Below are 12,601 nucleotides of genomic sequence, written 5' to 3' on the forward strand. Positions count from 1 at the left end.
CAGTCTCCTAAGGTTTGCTTAATTACCATGACATCTGACATTTGACTGCAGTAAACTTTGTTACTGAGTTTAGATTTCTTTTCTACACACACAGGAACCTTCATACCATTCTACGCAAATATTTATTGGCTCTTACGTTACTTTTTTCCCTCTGGCTTTGCTATTTGCAGTATTCATTTTCCTACTTCACCCCCTCAGCCTAACTTCATGCCATATCTCATACAGAATAACCCTTTTTTGAAATGGGTCAGAAGGCTATGGTGACCTTCTGTTCTTCCTGATCAGTTTTCTCATGGGTCATACCAAAAATTAGCAGGTATCTTATGCCTAGACACAATAGCAATTAGGGAAATACCTTGTTCATTAATTTAAACTAAGAAAAGTGACAGGTAATACTTTTTTCCACTGGTCACTTTTATCTGTTACTTTTTGGTTTTTCATTTGCAGAGATATGTCCTGGCCACTGCTTGGTGCCTACTGCATGTTGAGGTCTCTTGTGACAATCCAAATGGCAGAGGTACCCAGAGCTCTTCCCTGTGTGCCTTCCTCCACACTGACACAGCAGTGAGAGATGTGCAGCTCAGCTTTTGGGGAAAGTGCTCCTTGCAGTTTAAAACCATTTTTTAATTACCTTGCACTGAACAGTGGAGCATTCTCCTTTCCCTTTTAGGTGCCTGAAAATTGCCTCATCAGGCAGTACATCTATTGAACTTGGGTGCTCTCTGCTGTTTGTGCTGTGCATGGTTCAATGAGGTCCAACAATCGTGAATTGTGGGTAGATGAGCCATTCATTTTACCATTTACGCTATTCCTGCAGTAGAGTTTAGGTAATAGGTTGTACAGCGACAAGGTTTATGAGTGGCTGGAAAATGTGACATTACTATGCACCTCTTACCAGAATTAACTTCATTTTAAGCTGAGGAGGCTTTAAACAATGTTTATCTGCTGGAAATCAGAAGAGGAAGTAATATTCCCACATTAGCTGCACATAGACAACATCAAAAATATATTCTAATTATTTTGCCGTAGGGGAAGTAGAAGTTAAGCTGTCAAACTTAGGTGCCTGCTATAGGATGAATTAAATAGATTAGCAATCACTGATTGGACGGATTGATTAATTTCCTTACATGTGCCATTTCCATGCAGTGCCATTTGAGACACTGTAAGGTACTGCTTTAATACCAGTTGCTATTCCTAATACCAGTTGCAGTTGAGGATCTCCTGTTAAGTTCTGTGCTATATCTGCTAACCTTTAGCTGATGTCTTTGAGAACTTAGGGCATTCATCCAAAATGAAATTAAGCAGCTATGTAGGGGCATTGAATTAACCTTTGTTGACCTGTTGACAAATTAACCTTTGTGAGATCTTTTGTATATAGTATATAGGTAATTCTGGACTTTAATCCTGCCCCATATGTTTCGTAGCCAACTAACACGTCAAATGAGCGCTTGCATTTAAAAATTATACTGTCTAAATCTGTGCTGCACATCCAGAAGGCTCAGTATAAGACAGTGCATCCAAGGGAGAGAAGCAGGAGCAAGCCTTGCCTGTTCCAGCTGGCTCGTCTCCATGCTGCTGTGCGAAAGCTGAGTCCAGGAGCAGAGCAGTGCTGGTCTACATGGAGGCAGGCAGTGGTGTAACCAAGAGACAGTTCATGTGTTCTGGAGTTACAAAAACCCTGAACACTTTGGAAAGTACGGGGATGGTTGTGTCTTCCTACTTTTGCCTCTTGATAGCACTTCAATGGGATATTTGGCTAATTCTTCACACTCTCCACTGGGACAAGCAAATGTGCTGTTCCATCCACTTAAATGAACACACTTTCAGTAAGACAACCAAATAATTAAAAATAGAGGGGTTATTTGCATTGTTAGGTTGTTGGGTTTTTTTCTTGTTTAACAGCGTGTAATGGAAATGCAGGCACAGATAGTATCTTTAATTGCCAATCTGAACTGTACAGCATAGTGCCTGCTAGTCCTACCATGAGTTTCTTCAGTCTGTATTTCCAGGTGATTGCCTGCTTCCCATCCTGTTGCCACCAGACCACTAGCTGTATTTCAATATTCAGTATGTTTCTTATATATAACACTGAGATTTAATGATTACTACACCCCAGTTGTTTTCATGGTGCTTATAGGCTGCTGAAATCATCGATTATTCTTCTACATGAGCCCTGATCATTCTTCTAGACAGTACGTTTTCAGATGCCATCTTTAATTTGTGATATTAATACTGAACTTGATCACTGTTCAGTGATTTTACTGAAGTATTTACATATAGATTAGTGAAGTAATTTTTTCTAGAGTATTGAAAGCTCTCCAGGCCTAATTGGAATCATAAACTTAACCACAGTATCTGTATGACATGAATATGATTTTTGCTTATTAAATGGCCTTGGAGGTTTACTTTCAAAACAAATTGAGTGTATTTCCTCTGCCTCATACATTTAGCTCTGACTACTTGGGGAATGATTCGGCAAGTGAGTGTTTTGAATGAGCAGTGGTGAGTGTATTCTGAGAATTGTTTATTTCCACATCAGCACCCTTTTAAGGAAGATGAATTATCTCGGTGAGTTTTACCAAGAAATACATTTTAAAATAATGAACTAATTAGTTAAGACATGTATTACTTTATTATGCAAAAAGAAACGTTTCCCAGAGTGATAGCTTAGTTACAATAAGTGTCCTTTCATTTTCTATTAAAATGGACCTGTTACAGAACACTTGGACCACTACTATTAATTATCTCATTTGAAGATCACCTCTGGCTGTTAAAAAGATTTATATTAATCTGTACTTGATAGATTCAGAAGGATTAAAGGAGTGAAGGAGAGCGAATAAAAAGAGAACATCTTCCTGGCTTCATTGTTAGATGACCTTGTGCCATGGTACGTTTAAATTGCTTACTTCCTATAACTCTATAAAGTTCTGTGTTTTCATTTTCTGGATTAGATTGAAGTGTCAACTGTTTTTGATGAATTACACTAGTAATATATGTTCATATTCTTCTTTGCTCTTTTTTTTATTTATTTATATATGTCCAGTATAATTTAGCTCACCTAAAAAAGCTTTCAGGTTTTTTTTTTTAAATTAAAATTTTAGCAATGTACTTTTTAAATGCCTAAAATGCCTTTAATTTTGTTTTGAAGACATAAAATATATGTTCATCTGTTTAAAAAAACCTCAAATGAAAAGTTTATGTCAAATATCCTGTTTTTCCGTGTTGTGAAATTCAGCATAATTTGTAGAAAAAAAAAAGTTATGCAAGTAAAATGGACATGTTATTGCAATTAGTTATTTAGATCTTTATCCTTTAATTTGATCTATGTGAAACACTACTGAAATGAAAAGACCTCCTTGCAGGAGCAAGGGTTTAGCTGTATCTTCAGGACTGGGGTCGTATTTATTTATTGCTGAAAGGGGCAGAGGAGAGGAGGCGACTTTAGGTGCTTTATTTCTGTTATTGAAGATTCTCACTGATGCAGAACTTGAAAGAACAGCAAATAAAATCAAGACACATTTATATACAGTATGTGTGCTACTGACTGGAATTATAAAGGACACTGCATACATACATTGGTTTATAGCCTCACATCAGAAGGGACAGATAGCTTTAGTCAAGAGTATTTTGTGCTGATTGAGATCAATAGACTTAAGTTATACTATTAAATCTGTAATTTTTTTTCGGATTAAAGCAATATAAAGGGCAACAGCTTCTCTGTACATTAGATAGCCACGATGTGTTAAGCTGTAGTGAACATGTTTTATGTGTAAGCAAATGAGCAAAGTTGTTTAGTATAAGCAGCAATAACGTAGAAGTTTGGATTTCTTCTTAACACTGCAATTTAAAATGAAGAGATTTGGGTTTTTTTCAGGTTTTGTTTTGCCTCAAAGAAAACTCCAATCTGAGGCAAACACATTTTTCTGAAAGAACAAGATGAACTTGGAGATGTTTGAGCACAGGAATTCTGTTGTTGCAACTTTGACCAGAGTGACAAATACTAAATAAGGCTAATAAAACACATCCAAATTTCTTATACATATTTTACATATTTCTTCATTTCAGAAGCTGTCATGAGGGAATCAATTGCACTACACGGTACAGTGGAAGTGGAACAGTATAATATCTGGTATATATGGTTCTCATCTTCTATTCCCAGTGGATGTTCCCACTAGCTCTCTTTCATGCCAGAGTGTGCACATATACTATAAGGAAAATAAAAACCATTCTATGTTATAAAGGGTTAAGCATCAGAAGTTTTTTATCAGCGCTTACTGAATCTCATGAATATCAAGGGCTTTTGTGTCTTTGTTAAACCAATTCATGATTTCTCTTGTGGCTTTAAGCAGCGTCTCTGACTATTATTTTTCTGTATCCCACTGTGTGCTGCACCATCTCAAACAGAACTGGAGCTGCAGTTGTGCTTCCATTACGAATGGTGATAAGCAAGTACCTGCCCTCCTATCTGTTGTTCCTAAATGCAACATTTGATTGAGTGGAGCAGTTTCTCAGATTATACATCCTTGCTCCTGTTGCCACCTGTCATTTAGCATTGTTGTTGCTATGGCTCTGGCTACATTGTATTTTGCTTTCCAAAACAGTACAGAATCTTGAACAAAAAAACTCAGAGAAAATCTGTTCAACAAAATGAGACATCTAAACAGAAGTCATTAAAGTAACAACACTGTCCTACACAGTTTATTACTGTGGCTCAAATATAGGAGTAAATTAGGAGATGTAGCCTTCTGGTCTTAGCCATAGATTTTCTATTGTTGACTTCACTGATGCATATATGGGTAGTGTGATTTTCCTGCCTCTTTGTCTGTTTTGATGCTTCTTCCAATTGTTTTTTTAAATTACGACTGTAGTTCGAGGGCAGAAACACGTTTCCATGGAGAAAACATGTTTACATAGGAAGGGTTGGCTCTAGGAACTTCACTTTGGGCAGCTCAAAAGCCAATTGCTCTGCTCCTAGGAAGTGAGTTAATGAAGCCCTGTTAGAATCTACCAAGTAGATGTGAAAGACTGTAGAGTCTAAAGCTGTAAAGTATAATACTTCCAAGAAATTACAGGTCCTCTGACCTAAACCTTCCTGCCTTGCCTTATTTTGATAGTATGAGCTTAGATTGTTAGCTGGGGGTGGTGGAGAAGGGAAGAGGCCAAAGACTGGCTTGGAGAGGAAGGTCTCCACACATTTCCTCAGTTGTAGTGGAAAGACAGAGAGAGAAGTGTCTTTAAAAGGAATTTCTTCACAAGGGTTAATGTCAACAGTCTCAAGTAATATTGAGGAACACTTCCTAATGTGGCAGCTTAACTTTAGATATTTATAATTTTTCAAGATGCTTCTTGGAATGTTTTTACCCCAGGCAAACTAACTGCCTCTCCAAAAATTCCGAGGCACAGTTCGGAAGCTATGAGGCCATTTTCAGTAGAGAGTTTGCATGCAGCTCTCCTGTTTTCGAGGGCTGAAGAGTTTACCAGCATGGAGGTGGGCCTTTCGGCATTAGGTCTCAGTGTCAAAAAATGTTCCCAGGATAAATTATACATTCACATAGATGTCCTCCTGGACAAAATGAGAGGCATCTGAAAGCTGAAGTGCTCAATCACTCAAGTAATACTTCTTAGCTATGGTGATAGTAGCACAGGGCAAGAACAAGCCTCTAGAGTCATCTTCATCCCAGGATTTCTGTTGTTTGAGAGCTCATGAGTAAAAGCAAAAAATGTGAATTTTAGGAGTGATGAAGGCTATAAGTTGACAGGACAGATCCATTAATGGAAGTAAGGCAGTAAAATGTCAGCTATGGCAAAGAGAGAAACTTAGTGGACATAAAATTTCAATGGCACCAATGCAATTACTTCAGATCCACAACAAACCAAGCATAATTACACTCATTCACATTTCCCATCTTACTGATGGTTGTAATGCTTGAACTGGCCTGAAAGTGCAAATGTATTCTGTCTAGAACTGTAAATACCCCTTCAAACCCAGTGCTTCTTACATTTTCCAATTTCCAGCTTGTGCAAAATGGAAGTAGAATGGCAGAGGCAACTGCGTGAGCATCTTGCAGTGTCTGCTAAGGATCATACGTAGTTACTCCTGAGGATGACATGCATTTACTCCTAAGGATGATATACTCTTCATTCACCTGGGTCACTCTGGGACAGGTGGAAGGTTAAGGGAAAACTCTGTGAACTCACCTGCCTTGATGTCAGCTGGGCTGGGAAATGGGGGAAGCAGGATTGTCTGTTTCCCAGTATGTTTTAAATGGAGAAAACTTTGTCTAAAAACAAGTGTTTCCAATTGCTTTATTGTTTTAAACATTTCAGTAATAGTAAAATCATCCATGAGGAAGGGGGCTTGAACCAACTGATAGTGTCATGCTGCCTTAGTTTCATCCTGCTGCCTTCTTTGCGGAGTTTTTCTTACATATGCTAGGGATATACTCTGATACTAGTCTATTTCTATCATCTACCATCTTCATTTCATTATCTGCCTGCACTTTTTGTATTTTTGCTTCCTTTTATCTTAAATTAATTGTATACATTTCTTGTTCTCCCTCTGCACCTGAAATTTTACGCTGCTTACTAATCTTTTTTATTTATCTCTCAATATCTTTTTCAATTCTGTGTTTATTTGCTGTGGTCTTTTTCCTCCTCCTAGTGTACATATTGTTGGATAATACACATCACCCTTGGAGATGCAGTAATTGCTTTCTGAATAGTTTCCATTTCCTCTGTGTCCTTCCCTCCTCCCACTCCTCCCATTAGACGCTTAACCCACTGGATCCTCTCCAGCACTTCCCCATTCTTCTGCGTTCAAAGTCCTTGGGGGTTTTTTATACCTCTTGCAGGTTCAGTCTGCAGTAATGAATCCAACTGGATTATGGGTCGTTAGTGAGTTCTCCACCTCTGTCTCCTAACAGCTGCACTGTTGAAAGTCACAGAATCACAGAAAGACAGAACTTTCGTCTTTCTTGCCACCTTTTAATACACTGCAGATATAGTACATGACTGTTGCTTGATTTATTTCTCTCATTGTGTCCCTGTTCCTATGTGTCTGGGTATCTGAAATCTCCTCTTATTAGTTTTGACATTTTGCTATATCTCATAATCTTCTTGTTCTTTCTAATCCTATTTTTTTTCTGGTTTATATCCAGTCTATGTTACCACCTCACTACCCCTATTGTCTCGAATTTTGAGACATGATGATCCTTTCAAACAACTGCAAAAACTTTTGGCTTCTTCAGAGTTTTGCCCTGTTGGAAAGAGAGAGTTTTGAACTAAGCCATTACGACCTGAAAGGTGTCTGGCTTAGCAGAGCACATTCCCCCACGCGCGGCTCCCTCCAGCAGTGTCCTCAGCGCTCTGGCCCCAGATCAAGCAATTAAGTACGTGCTTAAGGTCAATCATGTGAGGAGCACCGTTAACTCAACAGGACTACTTACATGCTTAAAGTTGGCTCAGGATTAAACGCTTTGCTAAATCAAAATATTGGAGCTGTGATTTTAATGCAGCTTGGTTAATGAAGACTGTACATCCCTGTAATATGAGAGGTGCACAGTAGCTCATTCTGGTAGATATTCGAGTGTGAAGACAGAGAGTTCAATCCCACATCTAGGTCTTAATAGCGTGTGTGTCTGTGTGCATTTGCATACACACACAGTTGTAGGGAGGACAGCACCGTATTTGAGAATATCAAGCAGATTGTAAAAGCAGATGTAAAGAATCTAGGCCTAACTCATTGCCTATAGATGCAGTAAGAAATCCCCATTGACTTCAATAGGCACATTTTGAGGACTAAGACAAATACTGCAACAGCATTTATCAAACAGCTCCATACCATGGACACATTGCTCACTGCAGTTCAGCTTTACCATGTCTTATAGCTTATGTACAAACTTTACAGAGAGCAGTAGGTTGAGTTAGCATCCTTCTTCTGGATCGTGTTAATGTCTGAAAAAATATTTAATGAAACATATATAAACAATCTAATTTTCCTGCCCTTTATCCTATCTCCTGCTCAAAGTCTTTAAACATTAGATCATCAGTAATCCTACTGAGCACTTAAATAATTATGTATCAACCTTTTCCATCATAGATGACTTAGCAATAGTGGATTTGCCTATTGTATTTCAGTTGTAGGGTGAACGTTGTCAAAAATTAATATCCGTATGAGACAAGGATATTTATTCTCCTTTGTGTCTTGTAGTTTTCAATAATGTTTTAAAGAAAATTAAATCACCTCTGAAAACTGAATTCTCAGGGTGATATTACGTATCGTCACAGACATGATGTGTCACATTCATTTTGTTACAGGTGAATATATCAGCTTAGATGTATTTTAGCCTGTGCTTTCCAAATTTAGGTTTTAAAGGTTCACTTTATAGTGAAATAGTATTTCAGCAAAATGCATCTGGAGAGACAGTTGGATCTCATTTATAAGCAGCTCTCACTTTCTGCCTTATGCCATAATAAATGTTCTTGACTGTAAGATTTTAGATGAGATCAATTGTACTTCCCAGTTATCCCCTTCTCTAGTGGCAAGTCTGAAAAAAAGACAATTTCTATTTCACAGCCTTTAAAAAGGGAGGGCTCACTTGACTCATTTTTTAAAGCAGATCATTTAATATTTTTGGAATTACTGTCTGAATTCCATATGTAGGATGGCATTTATTATAACAAGCAAAATAAGAGAACTGCTCACATCACAGCTTATTTCTTTCACTGCCAAGAACTATTTGCCATATCAATGAAATTTGTCTCCAAACTTTTCCTTTTTAATATGTTATAGTTTTTAATGGTTATCTTTGACAGGTGATTGTAAAAACTGAATTCCTAAAATGCATGAAGAGCTATAGATCCAAAGATTCCTTTTATGATCTTTGCCAACAATCCTGGCATGGGGGAAAATTTTAAATCTTTGTCTGTAGGTGAAATTACTTAAAATACATACCATTCTTATTAAGGTGAAGTAATTTAAACCTCATGGCATAGTGAGTAAGAAAATCTGGATGCAGACATTTAGTATTTGTCACCCTTAGTAAACCTGTAACAGGGGAAAGGAAGCATCAGATCTTTTGGGAAGTACTGAAAGAGATTTGATGTCCAACAGAGGTCAGGAAGAAGCTCACTGTGGGGTCTGGCTGAGATGGAGTTAACTTTCTTCATAGCACCCTGGATGGTGCTGTGCTTGGTATTTGTGGCTAAAACAGTGCTGATAATACACCAGTGTGTTGGCTACTGCTGAGCAGTACTTCCACTGCACCAAGACTGTGTCTTGTCTCTTGTCTCTCACCTCCTCCCCATTCCCCCAAAGGCCAGTACGTGGGCAAGAGGTTGGGAGGGGACACAGCTGGGACAGCTGACCCCAACTGACCAAACTGACCAAAGCAAAAGAGAAAATAAAGAAATGCCACATTTTTCTGCGATACTTGTGTCATCCCATGGAAACTCATGAAAGTGTTGTAAGAAAATAAAACAATCTTTGAATGGAAGGTGGTGTAAAAGGCAGAGAGAGATTCACAATGTTTGCTTTGTTATTCAAATAGTAATACTCTATACATATTCCTCAAATTCTGATATTGCCACTGTGTGGTGAGACTTATCATTAAAGTGTGAAATGCTTATAAAGTGAGAGCTTTTATAACTGAAATCCAAAAATATGTTCCACAATGACAGAACAGTGTCTATGCTTAGCATGTGATGCCATCGGCAGATTATACTTTTTAATTAGAAGTCATGTAACAAGATATATATACAGATTAAACAACATATTTTCTAAAAGAGAAATGGAGGGAAAAAAACTCCCAAACAACCTATTATATGACCACAGGGTTCATTTTCACAGGCCATTAGCAGAGTTTGAATTGTCTCCAGCCCATCTGGCTAATATCCAAATTCCTGTTTGCCACCTTCATTCCAGGAGGACTCTGTTTCAGCAGGTGAAGCTCCAGTTTGCCACAAAAGAGAACGGGATTTTGCCCAGCTCTGCCAAAAATGGTAGCCTAAAAGTAGCAAAAGTGTTAATGTGCAGTGCCACTTTATGATGAGTTGGAGGGTGATATTTGTCAGCTTTCTAAGGAAAAGTCTGACCTCTTTTCAATAAGCTTCCCAAGACACACCGACATATAACATAGCGATGTGAAGAGGGGACAATCAAGTTTCTTCATTCCTAGGTCAAAGCACTTTCCCTCTGCTCATACATAAATAAGGAATCTCTCCCTTTCAGATGAGTGCCATAATGGAAAAATGTTTCACAGTATTTTGCCCTAATCAGATAAATCAGTATAACAGACATCTCTCTTGGCTGAAATGTCAACTTTCTACAAAATCAAATCTAGTCCATGTTTCTGATCATAATACAAAATTAATTTAATTTCCTGTCAGTAGGACTGCAAATATGGAATGGCTGCCATCTAATAAAACCATAGCCGCAGTTTTTAAGGAAGATTCATCAGAAGTATATGTCATAAATGTAATGGCGGAGTTGTAATAACCTCCAGCAGGTGACCTAGAGAAGGAACTGCAAGGCATGGAGAAAGCTACTAAATTCCCATCCTCTTAAATAAGAAAAAAAAAAGGAAATGGGGAAGAGATACCTTGCAGGCAAGTCTCTTTCTGTCAAAAAACTGCTGCCAGCATGTCAATTAAATATGCTACCAGCAGTTGTAGTAAATGCAAGTGCTAGAGAGACCATGAGGAATGGGGAAAAAGCTCTCTGTTAGAGAAATACCTTACTTTTAAGTGGAATTATCTGATGTTAAATAGAATTTAGTGTAAGAAGGTGTAGAAGCAATTTCTGCTTAGATTAAAAATTACTGAGCAGATCACGAAAATATCTCTTGATAAGACCTTACAACACATTTCCCTAATTTCCCTTCATGCAAGGATGTATGACTTGGTATCTGCTGGTAAAAAGATGAATGAGTGTGAGTCTAGGATGTTCTCAAGGTCATTAGTCATTTTTGAAGAAAAATTTAAATGTGGCTTATCTGTTCAGACAAGGTAGAAAGACTTATGCCAACTCTTCTGCCTGGAGTTTGCATGCAACTGATATGTTTAACACTTGATTATTAAGGGTGAATATCCTGTGGGTGGGTTACCCGAGCAGGGAGAGAGGGGCATGGTAGCAGATTCTGTGCAGTTCTGGGTCAGATCTGCAGAGCCTGTTGGGTCAGGCCCAGCGTTGCATGATCACAACTGCACTGCTTCCAGTGTCAGCACCGGGAAGTCAGAAGCAGTTTTAGCTACTTCTCCACGGCTGATTGATCGATTAATGACTCCTACAAGCCTGAGCCTGCTCCTTACAGTGAACCGTGAGTCCTGGGGTGCGTGTTTCAGAGGCAATTAACTGTCCGTCAGCACAACCAGCCAGGCTCATTTGCTCTGGCTTGGTCCCAGCACCCTGCTGAGCACTGCAGAGCTACCCTGACGGCTCTGCACTATTCCTCCCAGGGCTGTGAATTCCGGGAGGTTTATTAACTTCCTCCCAGCACTTGGGGAGCAGACAGAGCCAGCTCAGATCTGGGGCTGTGTGCCAGAAGCCGTCGATCAGAGGGTGCTAGGGAGTGCAGCGAGGAGGCTGAATCTGTTCTGAGCTCCATCTCATGCCAAATGCTGGCTGTCTCCTGCAGTGCTTCTTCAGTATCTCTGCACTGAATTCCCCACTGGTCATGTTTTGGGACATCGATGTTAGTTTGGTTTGTTATATCTCAGATAATGGAGAATTTATCTGTAACATTTTTAGAGTTTACCTCATTGGCAGGTGGAAGAGTGAATTTTTCCAAGGGTGGTTTGTGTGTGGCTCAGCGACCCCACAGGGATCTCAGCCCTAAAGCCTATCAACTGGGAAACGACTGGATTATGTTAACTGTATGTAGGGCATACAACCCAGTATTAAGGTTGAGATATTTAATCTGATATTTAAGAAGCCCAGCGCTTTTATCAAAGACTGCATACAAGAGAATCACTTCCAGAGGTGATCAAAGGCACACAAAAGATGGATATGCAGCCTGTTAACTAAAACAGATAAAAGAAGTGCCCCTCCCTTCTCTTGAGTACTACACCCTCTGCAAGAGGAGGTGAGAACTGGCTGACCTGGCTATGCCAGCTAGACAAATCTGCTGCTTTCTGTTAGAGGCATGTCAAAAATTTTAAGCAAGCTACGTTATCAGCTATTCTGTGCAAAGATCTCAAGAGCAAGAAGTGAAAGGGAATCCTTCTGTTTCTTTTTTTCCAGCTTCAAGTTAAGGAATGCTGCTTTCTTGTTCTGCCAGTGCATGAAAGCGCAAAGAACAAATTTATGTGCTTGTGAAAAAACTGTTCCTGAAACCTTAAAATGAGTTCCCAAATTGGTCTTTTATGTTAGCAAATGTTGCCAAAGTTACAGAAGTGTTTTTTTTGGAGGAGCTATTGTGTGTGGAAACCTGTTGCAGTAAACACTCCTCTGTTTTATTTCTGTTGCTTAGTTTTTATGTTGTTATGTGCAATAGGGAATGTAATAAGAATAGCAAAAGAATAGCTACTAGAACAATTACAGCATTTAAGGGAAAGGGAATACAGCAGTGAAACTGTAGCTAAGGAAGCCTATTTGGTCTCTGTA

The sequence above is a fragment of the Mesitornis unicolor genome, unplaced genomic scaffold (genome assembly GCF_000695765.1).
Source record: "Mesitornis unicolor isolate BGI_N332 unplaced genomic scaffold, ASM69576v1 scaffold4208, whole genome shotgun sequence".
Taxonomy (NCBI): domain Eukaryota; kingdom Metazoa; phylum Chordata; class Aves; order Mesitornithiformes; family Mesitornithidae; genus Mesitornis; species Mesitornis unicolor.